General features: G+C 35.6%; 1 protein-coding gene across 2 annotated transcripts in view; it reads left to right on the top strand.

Annotated features, from left to right (window-relative positions):
* The window catches only part of LOC129246813 (3-hydroxy-3-methylglutaryl-coenzyme A reductase), a 100,719-nt gene that overhangs the window by 31,341 nt on the left and 53,143 nt on the right, over positions 1-16,235 (top strand). Inside the window, exon 1 of one of the 2 annotated variants that reach the window (XM_054885462.1) lies at positions 8,790-8,809. The exons of the other annotated variant lie outside the window; for it this stretch is intronic. The gene's annotated coding sequence lies outside the window, so the exon portion shown is untranslated. Of the gene's footprint in view, positions 1-8,789; positions 8,810-16,235 lie in introns of those variants that run through there. 2 annotated transcript variants of the gene reach the window in all.

Below are 16,235 nucleotides of genomic sequence, written 5' to 3' on the forward strand. Positions count from 1 at the left end.
TTTCCGATACATAATGGGGATAGGCACGATTAATCGCTCTTTTTTATTCTTCTATTACACCGTTTAAAACACTGAATTGAAATCCTGGGCTCAAACCGTCACATCCGTAAACGTACAACTCGACACTGAAAAATTCTTATTTCGGCTTGCTAAATACGTGGACGTATTGCTTTTAACATAGTTCCCATAGTTATGACATCGGTGATGGTATCATTCAATGTATGAATTTTGCGAACTATCATCCGTTCACAAAATTGAATTCGAGTGCGGGCAAAAGTTTACTTCTAATTGTTGTATCGGAGACACCGCTTTGGCATTCGAATATTTCGAATTTAAGTCCTCCAGAACATACTGCAAAACCTTTTTTGTCAAACGAAAATGTTTCAAAAATCTACAACGATCGATTTATAATAAGGAAAATTCAATAGAGGTGGTGGCACTAGACCAACAACCACGTTTAGTACATTAGAATGCGACAACAAAAGAAAGTAGAAAAAAAGGGACAAACTACGTTGAACAGCCGAAGCATACGAATCATTCACATAATACGATAGACTTACCATGCAACTTTTTCATACAATTACCGATACGTTAACGGATATGATGATTCCGAGCCCTAATCGGAGCCTAATTTTATCGGAAAAAAGATTGTCAAAACAATTTCATATTTAGGTGAAGCGCCATTAGTTTTTTTTTTTTTTGTTTTTGTTGGTGGTTATTTCTCTATTTTAAGAAAATCGGGTTTTCTTTATTATGTTTATTTTTGCGGACAGCAAAAATTGGTTTCACCGTTTCAGAAAAATTAAAAAAGAAGTGTATTCTTCACAATAACATTTAAAATTTTTAACCTCCCTAAAATACTATAGAAGTACCCTCTGCCACGGTTGCTGAATATTTAAACTTTGGTATCCATTATTTATCAATCCGTCATAATGCACCTACATAAGTAAATCGGATAATTATAAAGCCAAATTAGTTATCATTTTAATGAAAATTTTTAAATGAATGAATTTGTTTTTGAATCGGTTTTATTTGGATAATCATCATCCGCAATACGTGTACTTTTATTGCAATATGCAACATTTATACGTTTGATTATTTAGAGGAAGGCTGACTAAGCTAAATGGTTGAACAAAATCGTTGTAATATTTGCAGCATGAATGAGTTTTTATGCCATGTGTAAACCTAATGCAGATGACATATTGCGCTATTCAGAACGCACAGTCGAAAGGTAAAAGAGAAAACCGCTTATAATCAGCAATTTGAAAAAAGTATTATACATATGTACATAGTATGTGTGCGAACCAAGTGCGAATTTAGAGGGTAGATACGTGATTTCTGCATTACTTGCATTTAAACGTGTCCTTGCCCTTTGAATATTTCCATACATATAATTTTTTAACGCTTTGATAAGCGTGTGCCACATATGCGAACGAAAGTGAACACAAATTTAGCAAATAACCATAAACCTTTTCAGCATTTCAGATATGCATAAATATTTACCGCTTGATTTTTAATTGAAAGCGCCAACAAATATTTTTTTTAATTTATTTATATTTGTATTTGAGTTGTGCATTGTGCAAGTCAACAATAAAACGCTTACCAGCAACGTCAGGGTTGTCAAATTTGTAAATGCGCATGATGACTCTTCGACTGACCTTTTGAAAAGCAAGTATGTAGAAACAACAAGAAAATAAGTGCCTTAAGTTCGGGTGAAACTGAACTTTATATACCCGGCAAACATTTCCATTGGAATGCGCCTAAGCTTAGTCATAAGAGGACGAGTCCGTGAATTTTTGTATTTCTGACCTCTTTACTGAAAAAGAAATACTGCTCCTGTCAACAGGCATCTGTCAGTTGACTCCTGTCAAAATTTGAACGTGCTGCGTCAGTTAATTTGTGTTTTACAGCTACCTTTATCAGACTACCCAGTAATTCACAGTCGACCACAAACGCAATTGTGTAACAACTTCACAGGAAGGTTTGGCGTTGTTTAATCGCAATATGGAGGAGCTTTTCGCCGTTTTGTAACCGTGGACGAAACATGGATCCATCACCACACTCCAGAGACTAAACAACAGTCGAAACAGTGGGTTTCTAAGAATGAATCGGCTCAATAAGCACACGAAATTCAGTTTTTTCCATTTTCTCCCCAAATTACTGGGTAGTCTTAAAATAAAAAGAATGTAAATTTCCTATTATCCACTTAAAATAGAGAGATTGTAAAGTACAAATATCCAGGTACCCCTAAGTAAGAGCAGTATATAATGGTTATGAATGGAGTTTAATTCTAGCAAAGTGGGGGCATTTACCAACATTTTATGGAGCGAAAAATCGTAGATACATATGTACTATATCGATTCGTCTGGTCATTCCAAGCATTTTGATATTCATATATTTATATCTATTTCGATTTGTTAGGCTATTTAAGAAAGAAAAACGTTGTGTGAACAAGATTATAAGTATCGTTTACTAAAGTAGTCCGACGCTTTAGCCTACCTACAAAAATTTCTTTACACGTATCGATAAAACCAAGGGCAAATCCTACATATTTCGCTTTTTATTACGCTTCGCTCAAAAATTCATAATTCGTGAACGAATATACAATAGATATGTACATATGTGTTTATACATATTATATATATGTATGTATATCACTAAGATGGATGTAACTACATATTGCGTGATTCCATCTAACTTAAAATGCAAATGAAAGTGAATCTTAAACGAAAGTTCATTGGTGTTTGTGCATTCGCTAGCATGCCACGATTTTTTGGTGAATCAAAACCAAATCACGTCGCCGCGGTAATGTAACAAAAAGCATCAACATACACATACATAACTTCCCCTCCTAACTCTTTCTTGCTCTTCTTCCATCGCCTTTTCCCTCCTCCCCATTCCCTTCCACTTTAAATCTTTGTTTCCTCCGCATCGCGCATTTGGGTTAAGGTCAAATATTAATATCGGCCATCGTTCGTTCGATCATTTATTAGCATTTAAGATTGTGTTGTTATTTACCTCGTTTCATCTTCATTTTAATGGGTTTCGCTTGAAAATTTGATAGCTGGTACTGCGCCTTCCAAGCCAATGTTTTGTCTGTGCATACAACAAGTTTGCCTACAAGCTCTCATATTTAGCTGCCTATCCAGTGTGTCACGTCAAAACTTAGTTGAACATAAAATGTATTGTTGACTTTTTAGTTTGCAGCTGCTGTTTTGGATGCCCGCTTGGGAGTCATGTTGACAACAACTTTTTACCTAACAACTCTTATATGTGTACATACTCACGTGTGTATGTATGGAAACTTAATGTAAGTGGGCCCTGCAGGGAAATACATTAATGCATTTCTGGTTATTGTATATAGAATCAAGACCAATTTATGTTCCTAATCTTTTTTTATCTAAGCAACTAATAAATTTGTAAAATTATACAGTCACATTCCTCGCTGCATCCCACCTCTGGTAATTCAAATTGAGTACTGAATTCGACATATCTCATATATTCCTCTTCGTCGCCCTTTTTCGATAGCTCCGAAACAATGTCAAATTCGACAAGATTACCTCTTGGAAGACAGTCACAAAACAAGTAGTGGATTGTGATTGTCAATTATCGAAATCGTAGTAGTTACATAGGTTATTTGACAGGCCAAAAAAAACTCGTATGTAGCGGTAGCTTTCACGTCATGGCTTCCTCTTCTAGCTCGCATTTCATGAATTTTCACTCTTGTGATTCTATCTTTAGTGCCGCGTCATCAGTCGTATAAAATCCTTAAGTCCATATTTAAGAAATTAGCTGAAAATTAATGAACCGAGTGTCATAAAATTGTGCTTAACCAGAAATTAGTTTAATTAGTAGTGATATGCGCGTCCGTGATTTTTTAGTCGATTGTTCAAACACCTCGGATTCGCACACCAGTATTCATTAGTTAAGTAATTTAAAGTAAGCGCATGTAAATACTTGAAGTACTATATTTTTAGTATAACGTAAGGCTCGTATAGTTTTTATGCTTACTGTTTGCAACTGGGTTCTCTGTCCATCGCTAGTCTTTAAACAAACTGATCTTTCGCCCTCTGGCCGTATTTGTTTAACCATTGTTGTTGCTTGCTTCAGGCGTTTCGAACAGCTTTCATACACTCGAGTTTATTGACAGTTTCATAGATGCGCAATCTGAATTTAGATACTTGCCTAAGAGCTTAGTGCAAAAGATTTTGCGTAAAATGCATAAATTATGCAAAAGTGAATGGAAACAATGGTTAATGACAAACTGATTAAATGAGGAAAGAAACCATGTTTTAATATGTTTATGATATTTTTATACAACTTTTATTTAAATGAATTCGTAAGCTAAAACATTAAATAATTCACGGCTTGAATATTGTATTATAATCCAACAATCTAGTGCTTAAGTAGAAAATGCCTTAAGGTTTTTTGTCAAAATTCCATAGGTGTATGTACATACATACCGAATGTGTGGTGTAACGCAGCTGGGTCACGTAGTTTTTGTGCTTACTATTTGCGACTGGGTTCTCCGCCCATCGCCAGTCCTCAGGCAAGTAAACTTTTCCCCTATGTTCGCATATGTTCAGCTTGTTGTTACTTGTTTCAGGCAATTGCAAAGGTTGTCATAAACTTAACTTTATGGACAGTTAGCTCATCATTAACTTCGAAGCTTGCTTAAGGTCTCTAGTGCCAAAGGTTCTACGTAAAATGCAAAAATTATGCAAAAAGAAAGGGGGAAACAAGGTTAAAGACAAACTTGTTAAATGAGGACAGAGAGTTGCATAGCAGGGCAAATAGAGCTGTGACTACTTTGCTTGACCAATTTTTGAACCCGTTAGTTAGCTGGCCTATAATTTGGGTGCAGATTGGATGCCACTATATTTTTACTGACTCACAATGGTTTCTCGTATACAGAAAACTACGTTATTGTGTGCTTTTATGTTTTTGAAGTAATGAATAATTGTTCATTTGAGTTTCCAAATCGGGAGAGCTTGAGGACAGAATCCGTAAGTGTATAGTGAAGTCAAGAGCGCTTAGGATAACACTACTACACTCCGTGACACTGAAAAAGATATTTTGTACCTCAGTAATATCTTGATGTACCCAAAGACGGCCAAGAAAAGAAATTCCCTGTCATCGGAATTTAAAATGTCTTACATTTTATCTTGGCACGCTCGAAAACAAAGACACTACATATAAGTATACGGATCTTTCCAGAAAATGCAGCAGATTGTGACGAGAAAGGTTATGTAACTTGTGCGCAATCGTTTTTCAGTCCCAACTAACAGCTCTCTTTTTACTGTATTTCAATAGTTCTTCGATCTGAGTAGTGCTTGAATGACAACTGGTAAAGGATACAATATGGTTCCGGTCTCATTAAAACGTTTGCTAAATCTCCTCCTCTCAGTTTGTTGACGAACAATTTATGGTGTGGCTTTATTATTTGTTTGTTATTTCATCACCGGTGTGGCCGGGAGCGAAAAATAAGAATTACCAGACTTTGAAAAAAATTGACGAAAAAATAACCAAATTTTCATTCAGAAATTAACATTTTATTTAAGTTCATACCGCACCTTACATACAAAATAAAAAAAACGAGATATTTGCTACTTTTCTGGTGCTTGTTTTTAATTTTCTTTATTTTTTTATAAAACCATTTAGTTCTACAACAAAATATAGGGATCGAAGGCTTTGCACAATTGGATGTACAGGGTTTGATTGAAAAGTAATGAGCCTTCCCGCGCGGAGCGTCTGCCAAGCGATCAACCGAATCGGCTGGTGGGGGGAAAATGATCGTTGGACTTTCCTCTTCCACTAGAAACCGGCCCCAGTTCGCTGGCAACAGCGGTGCAGTCAACATCGCTCCGCGCGTGAAAGCTGTTTCAAAAGGGTGTTAGGATTTTGCAGTGGCGAAAATGCAACAATCGTTGGAGCAACGTTATTCGATCAAATTTTGCGTAAGGCTAAACAAAACGAGTACCGAAACCATTGGGCTACTCAAGGAGGCTTACGGGGACCAATCATTTTACAAAGAAGTGCTCCTTCGGCTGAAAAACCGCGTCGCCCGGGTTCGGTCCGACCTCGTCAACAATTGGACCCTTCATCACGACAATGCGCCGGCGTACACCGCCTTCCTCTGGACCTCTGCAGTGGCCAAGAGGGGGGTTCCGGTGCTCCCCCACCCTCCCTACAGCCCAGACCTGTCCCCTCCGTACTTCTTCTTGTTCCCGAGCCTGAAAAGAAAGCGGAAGGGGAGGCGTTTCGACTCCATCGAGGCGATCCAAAAAACTGTGACAGCCGAATTGAGCGCGATTCCGGCGAATGAGTTTAAAAAATGTTTCCTGCAGTGGAAGGACCGCTACCAGCGGTGTATTGACGCTCAAGGGCCCTATTTTGAAGAATATTAGTTGTATAAGCCAAAAGGTTTAATAAAACTGATTAAAAAAAATAAGGCTCATTACTTTTCAATCAAACCCTGTATGTATTCCCATCATATCGAACGTAACCAGAGGACGCAATCCTATAATTGGTGCTAAAGTTGATTTTGAGAAATTTTTAGCTTTCAAAATAATTATAAGTTCATTAGCAAGGGACACAAGTCTTTTTCGCGTCCAATAATGAAAGGGCCGATATCAGCAAACCTGAAGCAATATTTCAATGAGACTAATTTTAGAATGGCTCGTAAAAATGGTTTTAATTTTTCTCAAAAATTATTCATATTTGTTTTTAATTAATAAATGATGGAATTATTAATTAAATATTATATGTTTTGTTGCTTTTTTTAAATAAGCTTAATAAAAACATTTTTGAGCCAACAGGAGTAATCAGGTATTCAAGTATCCAAAATCAAGCACTGTATACATTAAATTTAGTTGTTTTCCTATGCAAGAGTACTAAAACAATGTAGTTCTATTAACTTTAACTATTTTGTTTATTAATATAAATGACCATAACATATGCCTAAGTATCCATTTTAGAAATACCATATAATAACCAATTGACCAAAATGCTTCTGAAGAAAAATAAATAACCCACCTGGGTTAAAAATAACCAACGGCAACACTGGTCACCACTAAAACCCACATCAACGAATCTTCTGCAGCAGAACAATGAATAAATAAATATGGGAAATATAAAGTTTAGCTTCATTTCCCGCACTCATAATTAGCAGCAGCTAAGCATCCTTTAATTTCAATACTAAAATAATAATCCTTACTTTTCTAAGAAGCAAAAATAAAAACACTTTTCATATGGTAAACTTGCACAGCTGCACATTTAGCAAGTGCTTACATGAATTTAGTAAATATTTATTGGCCACCATTGCGAAACAAAAAAGACACGTACCGGAAGACGTGCTCAATGGAGCGAAGCGAATCTTTTGTACTTCACGCTTTTGAATACAAATTAATTAGCTATCATTTTAGAAAGTTTATGCTCTTGTGGTTATTATTGTTGATGGCCCCTCAGTTGTCAAGTTGCCACTTGCCCATGCCACACATTCATTCACTCACTAACTGTACTCACTATGCTAAGCAAGCAGCTCGTCACTTTATTTTAGTTTTTTCGACAACTTTTACTTTTCTACACTTTAAAATATAGATGGACATATGTATGTACATATGTATATTGAAGTGCGTATGCATGTATGTATGTATGCGTGTATGTGTGTTTGATGTGCGCGTTAAAAATTTAATTTGTGCGGAAAGTGTATGCGTATTCGTGCGATGTACCTACCTACATACATACTTTGTAAGTTTGCAAAAGTTTTAATGCGGGTTTTTGCCAAACTGGATTGTTCACTTTAATTAAATTGAATTAAACTGATTAAATTCGTTGTGAATTTATTGTGCAACACTGCAATTTTATGCTGGCAGCGAGTATAAAAAAAGTTAAAATTATTTGATTTAAAAACAAATACTCAACTCAACTTTGTTAAGAATACCCACACGCATATAAATATGGTACAGATGTATGTATGTATGTGCTTTTTATGTGTAGAGCCTGCAAGGAAACCCGAATCATTGAAATACATTTCTGGTTCACTGTTATATGCAGCCATTTGTTTAAAATTGACCCACATCACTAGTGTCTGGATAATCGCCAGTTTAAAGGCAAGCTAATGGGTATTGAAGTTTTTTTTTTTTTTTCATTTTAACACGTATTACCAAACCTGGTAGTCTATCATCCTTGTGGTGTTCACTTTACTCTCGATTTATACAGCACCAGCGCTGAATATTTGTTTAGAACAGAGTTGGGCATAGCGCACTAAATAATTAATGCGGATTGTTAAAATACTGAAAAGTAGTGATAATGAAACCCTTATTTTAACTATCACTAAAAAATGCCCAACCCTGGTTTAGGATAACACAACAATTTCAAATGAGATAAATATCTCTATTGACCGGTGTGAGTTTTGTGATAACGTAAGAATGTGGCTGTTAACGCACAGGCACCGCATCAGTTCCGAATTAATGGATTTCCAGCAGGGTGTGGAGGTCTATATGTATGTACATACAAAAATGATGTATGTGTGCACGTATGTACGTGCATATATGCACTTCTGAAAGTATGAGCGCAGCTATAAAAAGATAAAAGGCTCGTTTTTTGATAATCACTAAATTAAAAAAGTTTGAACAAAGCTCTATTGCGAGTGGTTTCGACCAAAGGAAGGTTATTTTCTCTGATGTTCGTAATGTTTAGTTTTAAATTTTCATCTAATTCTTTATACAATAAATAATTTTATATTTAAATTTTTTCTTTACAGGTAAATGAAAACAAAGTTCAACATAAGCTACCACCGAAAATAACGGTACGTGTTTAATGCTAAAATCCTTTTATAAAAATTAGGTCGACAAATGAAGGTGCATTTTACATCAAAAAGTATTTTGAAAAAAGACAAATAACATTTTAACATTGGTGGTTGAAAGCGGTTTCTCTGTTTTTAAAATATTCAATACTACACTTTGTCATTCGTTTGAACCATTCATTCGAAGCAGTTTGTCGCGTTTCCAGGGTATTTTTTTAAAATTGGTTTATTGATGCTCGTCATTCTAATAGCTAAGGGTGCTTCAATCTCACGGTATTTGGCATACTGATTTTGCTAAATCATTGCGCGCCCTGCATCGGTATTTTCTGGCAGAAAAACTTATTGTGGACGACATTCGCGGGATTTGTGGGTGAGCAAACAGCGGCCATGAGACAATGTATTGCACTACTTTTTTACAGTGCTGAAAGATTGTGCTTGCTTGCCGTGCAATGACTTTAGTTCATTAATGCAATCTTGTCCGTCGAAAATTGTGAAAAATAACGGAAAATGCTTTCGATTTAATTTTATTTTTTTGAGGAGATGCATTTTAAAGCCACTATAAACAACACTAATATGGCGCACTCATCAAAATGGAACGTCGGAGTAAAGACTTCGTTCACGACTAACCAGACTTTCTGCAGGGTGACTTAATAAAAAAATTATCCAGCATCCTTTAACGGGAGTTTTCTTCAATGTTTTTTTTTTATAAATTAACAAAGTGACCATACAAAACTCGTTTAAGTAACAAAAACTTGTAATAATCTGCGAAGGTCGGCAAGTTTTATGTATTTATTAAAATAACGGGCGCGGATTTAAGAAGCATTAAAACTTTTTCAAATCACAAAAAAAACAACAACTAAAGAAGTGCTGAATTCCATCCGGAAGGAACTTTACACGAGTATGCCCGCGTACATTTTAGTACAATTTAATTTGGGCTGGCTGTTAATTTTTGCAGTCAAACATGTTCATGTCCAATGAGCGTTATAGCTTGTAACATTAGACGGACGAACGGAGCGGGGTCGTAACATATAGATAGTAGGCGTGGTTTTTATCCACTTCCGATAATTTTTATATCGCATCTAAATGAGTGGGGAAGTTTTATTAAGTTGTTATCGAGATACATGCATTTATCCAAAAGTAGGCGTGAAACCGTCTACTTTCAAATTGTTTGCGTCGTACTTGTTTTTTTTTTTAGTTCATCATTTGCACTAAATTGGAGTAATTTCGCACCATTTTTAACAGGGATACATATCTCGTTATTTTTTGCTTTTTCAAAAATTGAAATATGGGCGAACATTTTCCATACTAGCCCACCTTGGTGAAAAAGTAGAATTTGAAGTTTGAAATTGAGATTTTTGCGAAAATGGTATAAAATTGTGTTATGGTCGATCTTTAGCTCCTGGGCGATGCTACGACCACTAACATGCCGGTCAACTTCGATTATTTCTGTGATTCTGTGATTTTATCGACATTATCTATATTTTCTTTAAGATCAAAAATTCCTAACCGGAATTGACGAAACCAAAACTACACGTTACAATATCTTATGGGGCCGTTCACAAGTTAAACTCTCAAGGGCTCACAACTGAATTGTACAAACAAGAAACAGCAAACGATTTTTTTGGTATGAAATGTCACCTTAATAACGAGCATATTGAGCACTACAGCCATGTTCCGAGGAAATAATGGATTTCTTTTGCCACCAACTTAATACGAGTTATCGTGTCAAGCCGTCAATCGTAACTGATCTACATATATGTAGCTTAAGCTTCTGTTTGTAAAGATTGTTCTGGTGCATATCTTTACATAAGATTTTGTTATAGTATTCAGAGACGAAATGTCAAAAAGATGATTTTGCTTGGAAGGCTTGTTTGGTAAATAATTCGAAATGCCTAAAACATGCACTTAATTATTTAGAAATATTTTGTACAAATCAAAAATGTGTATCCAGGCCACCAAACGGCAACCATCACGCCGAAATATTTATAAATAGCCTCAATAATTTGCAAACGTAAAATCGAATGATTGGTACCAGGTGTAACGAATATTAAACAAATTTTAAGTTTGGGGAAGATTAAATATGTGCATAGGTATGTATGTATGCATGTATCTAAATATGTATGGACTTAGGTATGTGAAATCGGTTCGAATTGCACACCCTCAAAATAGCAAAGCGGGGGGAGGAACAAAAAAAAAAAAGAAACGTGCAAACTGCATCCGCTGCAAATGCACTTACTTTCGAGGTCATAGCTCCAATAGAAATGCTGAAAAGTCCTTGACATTTGTCCATTTGTTAGCGAGTGCAATGAAAATGCATTGAATTTTTTCTCGCTCATTCCAATAGTAATAAAAATACAACAGCCACGCTTATATATGTGTTTATATACATATGAGCAAGAAAGAAATTAGGAGAACATACACACAAATTTTTTAAACATCGAAAAAATTTTCAAGCGAATTAAGATTTTGCCATAGGTGGCTCGCACTCGCACACTCTGAGTTGATTGTTTTCACATTTTGGTGAATAAAATTTGCAAAAAGAAAGAGCTGAATTTCAATCCATGTAAACACACATAAATTGAATATTTTGCTACACCACGCTTGCTTTAAGTGGAAAATTAAAAAAAGAAAAAATACAAAACAAATTTAATTTTGGTACAGGCGTGTATTCGGATATTGCCAATTTCTATTGGATTGTAGCGGCGTCATTATTGACATTAGGCGTACTCACCTCCAGCCACTTACACTGCCAAGCTCAACCGCAAGTGTAAACAAAAATAAATATTTTTCGCCCCTGCACGAAAATTGAGAAAATACAGGAGCACGACCGCCAACGTCAATACACAACTAACCCGCCTGCTGTGTTACCAAATCGCTTGCGGAATTTGGTTTTTGGTACATGCATATATGCATACAAGCGCATAAGCCCAGTTGGGAATTTTAAAGTGTAATCCACTGCAGTGGAAAATGAGTGCTTTGGAATATATCTTTTCAACAGGTTGAAACTCTGCCATACTAAATTTTTATTAGTTATTGTTTGATTTCCATTTCACGCCATCAGCCAGCCAAGCCGGGCAATTATTCGCAACAATAGAAAAGCATACTCGTTTTGGGGGCAGTTGATCCAATATCACTGGATTGTCATGGTGTTCAAGAAAGAACATGAGCTGCACCTCTCGACGTTGTGAAAGAGTTTACGCAAGACTCTGGTCTTACTTCGAAAATTATCGAATTTGGGTCGGCATTAATCGCCAAGTAAGTGCTCAACCACCCATTATCTCTAGAAAAGAAATTTCATCCAGCTAAAAACTCTTTAAGCCTATAGAATAACATCGAGCGCGCCATTCACAAATACTCGAAAAAGTGGTTGAAAATACCTCTGAATCAGAAGCTCACGAAAAAGCCATATATTCGAAATAATTTAATACTCCTCGTAAGCAGCAGAAGCAGCAGCAACATTAAAGGCTTTCAGCGCTTTATTCAGCTGACAAAGCTATAACACCTGCAACGCTTGGTATGGAGCTCTTGTTGCTCTTTTTCTCTGTGATCTATGAAATTTCTGTTAGCGCAAAATGAGTGCACACATTTAGCATTCGTAATTTTGCCGAAACCTACTTTAGTTCACACCTAATGGAGCAGTTTTAATAATACATAATTTGAAAACTGTTTACTCAAACGTAGGCAATTAATTTGGTTTTCCAAAAATTAATTGTTTTCTCATTTTTTTTGTGCTTATCGAGAAAACCATGGAATAACATTTTCCTTATAAAAGTAAACATACGAGTATGCATTGCATATGTATAAGTACGTACATTCGCACATTTTCATACAGCAGATGCGCATTGTACTTAAAATAAATTGAACGTCTGAAATATTTACTTTTGGGAATAGAAACGCCTGGAAAATACGAAACAAAATTTAAAATTTAAATGTGCTGAACTTACCGAGTGACATGCAATTATTTTTGCTCAAAATAATGGCGTATTAAGGTTACTTGTTAATTTTTGCAAATAATTTATAACTTCTAAAAACCATAACTTATGCAAATAAAATTTATTTAAATTATTATAGTCAGAGTTTTATCTAGAGTTTTTAGTATCGTGATCTGAATACAAATATGAAATGCGAAATGCCAATGCGATTCTTTCTTTTTTTAAGTCAAATTTTTAAAATTTTATCATTATGTGGGTGCTTGAATAATCAGTATAATTATTATTTCTAGAGCAACTGAGAATAATATCCCCTTAAGAATTTATTTTTAACTTAAAAATGTGCCCTCAAATTCTAGATACATATGTTCTCCAAACATTCTTTTAAAATTTTTATAACCCTTGAGGCATGCTTTTAAATTTCATATACAAACCGTTTAACAACTAAAGCAGAGGGACAACAATTTTACCAAATTTATTTCTTTCTAATTTCATTTTAAGATTTATTGGATGAGGACTAGTTTATTATATTATTAATTGGAATGTGGAACGATACGTGGGGTAATATGCAAAATTCTTTTGTGCCGCACCCACGTCTACCAGATTAATAAAATTATGAACCGAAATTTCTAAAACGATATTCTTCGCTGTAAGGTTATGTTACCTTTATATATCCGGAAAAAGAAAACGCACGTGTAAATGCTACGGTTGCTTTATTTCAACTAACTATACATATGAAAACTAAGAATAATGGTTCAACAAAATCTACATCTATGATTCTTACAATCATGGGTTGCTATGATTCCTACAATTCTTGTACATGGCTTGCTATGATTCTTACAATCATGGGTTGCTATGATTCCTACAATTCTCCCTCTCAACCCAGTTATTTTATAAATTACATTCTTCAAAATTTTCCGTATGTTAATATTTTCATTACGACAAAACTGTAATAATAATATTGCTACTTTTGAGTACATTTTAATTACATTGTAAGCTTTAGCAATTTACATCCATTGTTATGTTTAAATTTTTTTTTAAATTTAGTCATTATATCTGCTGCATTTGCATCAGAATTTACAAAATGTACCTCGATTTCGCCTTTTCAAACAACTCACGGACGTAATGAAATCTTAAATCTATGTGTTTACTGCGCTTGTGCACTTTGATTATCGCAATACATGTTCGTAGGTTCATTTACGTATCCGTCATACCCTATTTTCCGCAACAATACTCTAAGAAAAACAACATATTTTGCGCCTTGACATAGAGCTATATATTCTGCCTCCATTGTACTGAGGGCAACGATAGACTGCTTTTTTGATTCCCAAGAAACCAGACCATCAGACATGAATACTACCTAACCGCTGTATGATATGCGATCAGATACGTCACCAGCCCAGTCGGAATCTGTGTAGCACACCAAATTTTCGCTTGTAGATGAATAAGTAATTTTCGCTGCTGAACTCTGCTTCAAATATCGTAACACGTGCTTCGCGGCTTTAAATGTTCTTCATGTGGATGATTATTAAATTGTGATAATTTAGATACAACATGGACGATATTTGGCCTAGATATTACCGCCAGGAACATCAACCCTCCGATTAAACTTTGGTATCGCATCGCGTCAATATCGTTACATTGCTTCTCACACTTCTTGAGTACCGTGCCATCAATCCAAGGTGTAGTTGCCGACTTGCATGAGTCCATTCCCCATGTTTTAAGAAGTTGATTCACATAATGTTCTTGATGAATTGATATTGTGCCAGTAGATGCATCTCTCTCTATTGTGCCAGTAGATTCATCTCTCTCTATTTCCATACCTAAATAAAACGATACCGGCCCTTTATCTACAGCTTCAACAAACTCATTTAGCTGCTTTAAAATAATTTTCGTCTGCCCTGCATTAGAGCAAGCTAACAGCATATCATCCACGTACAAACCAATAAGACACATGGAACCATACTCCCTCTTAAAATATACACAACTATCCGCTTGACATCTTTTGAAGCCCATAGTCGTGAGGATTTCGGAGATCTTTTTGTTCCACTCGCGGCCTGCCTGTTTAATACCGTAGAGGGGTTTAATTAATTTGTACACCTTATTGGGGTATCTTGAACTTTCAAACGCTAATGGTTGTACCATGAAGATGTCTTCGCTTAAATCACCATTTCAATAAGCTGATACTACATCGACATGATTAACCACCAGTTGGTACTTCGCTGCTAAAGCCAACAACAATCGAATGGTCGAATGTCGTACAACAGGTGCGTAAGTCTCGGTGTAATCAATGTTGCGCCTACCGGGTCGTTTTCTTCATCTAAAGAATACCCCTCATCATCATCATCGCCATTGTCTTCGAGTTGCTCTTCAACAACACTTTCATTCTGAAAACTAAGAATAACGATTGAACAAAATGTACATGGCTTGCTATGATTCTTACAATCATGGGTTGCTCTGATTCCTACACTCGCAATAACGTTTTTATAGACCTTGGAAATAAATTGATAGCTCTTTCTGTTGAGCTCAACTGGGCACTTTCATCGAGATCGGAATACGATTCCTATCGTGGTCATATGTGTGCATTATGATGCCTTTAACTTGAAGATCAATGATTCATAATTTTAGAGTTTGGGCATCACAGTCAGGCTGTGACAAAAGACATTTTAAAAAATAGTTATGCCTTAGTGTAGAAAGTATCACTCGCTTTCATTCAACCACCCTCTCGGGTATTCTTAATCATTATTTCTCAAATAAAATTTTCCGTCCGATTGAGAGCGAAATCGGTAAAGTATTATCGTTTCTTGGAAGTATTTAGGGGAGCATATAAACAAACATCTTGTGCTTTGTGTTAAATCGTAAATCGGGTATCAAAAATAAATCGGTTTTGAGTTGTGTTCAGTGATAAGGTCTTTTTTTTCTTACAAACTTCTGATTCCAGTGAATTAGCTCTGGCCTAGGTGCTAAACATTGAGATCCTGGTTAAAACTAAATCTTCCTTTCGCACAAACGGCGTGTGTTGTGAAAAAACTATTTATTTTTAGGAGTTGTAGTTGTCTCAATTTAAATGAACATTTTTTCGACACAACGTCTACAGTAATCATAATTGCGAGCAAGAAGGCATAAACTACTTTGTCCTAGTTGGAGTAGGATGTTTCAGAAAACTGCTGCTAAAAGTCGCGTTCGAATAAGTTATGTTCAGTCTGTTTTGAAAAACTAAAATCGCTGAAAATAAATCATGCCAGGCTCATTCTGAAGGTCTGTAAACTGTTAACGAGATCTCTAAACTCGGCTCTTCTGAATAACATAGAAAACTCGAAGTGGTGAATTATAGGCGGACTCTAGTATCTATTATTAGTTGAAAGTCATATCTGGAAAATTGTAGACGGTCCAAGCTTGGAAAGTAAGTCATGTTGGACATTTTTGGAAATAACCTTTCATATGCAAACATATGAGCCAAATGTACTAGGTTGACAAGGTTTGACTATCTACTTATTTAT

This window comes from Anastrepha obliqua, chromosome 1 (assembly GCF_027943255.1).
Source record: "Anastrepha obliqua isolate idAnaObli1 chromosome 1, idAnaObli1_1.0, whole genome shotgun sequence".
Lineage (NCBI taxonomy): Eukaryota > Metazoa > Arthropoda > Insecta > Diptera > Tephritidae > Anastrepha > Anastrepha obliqua.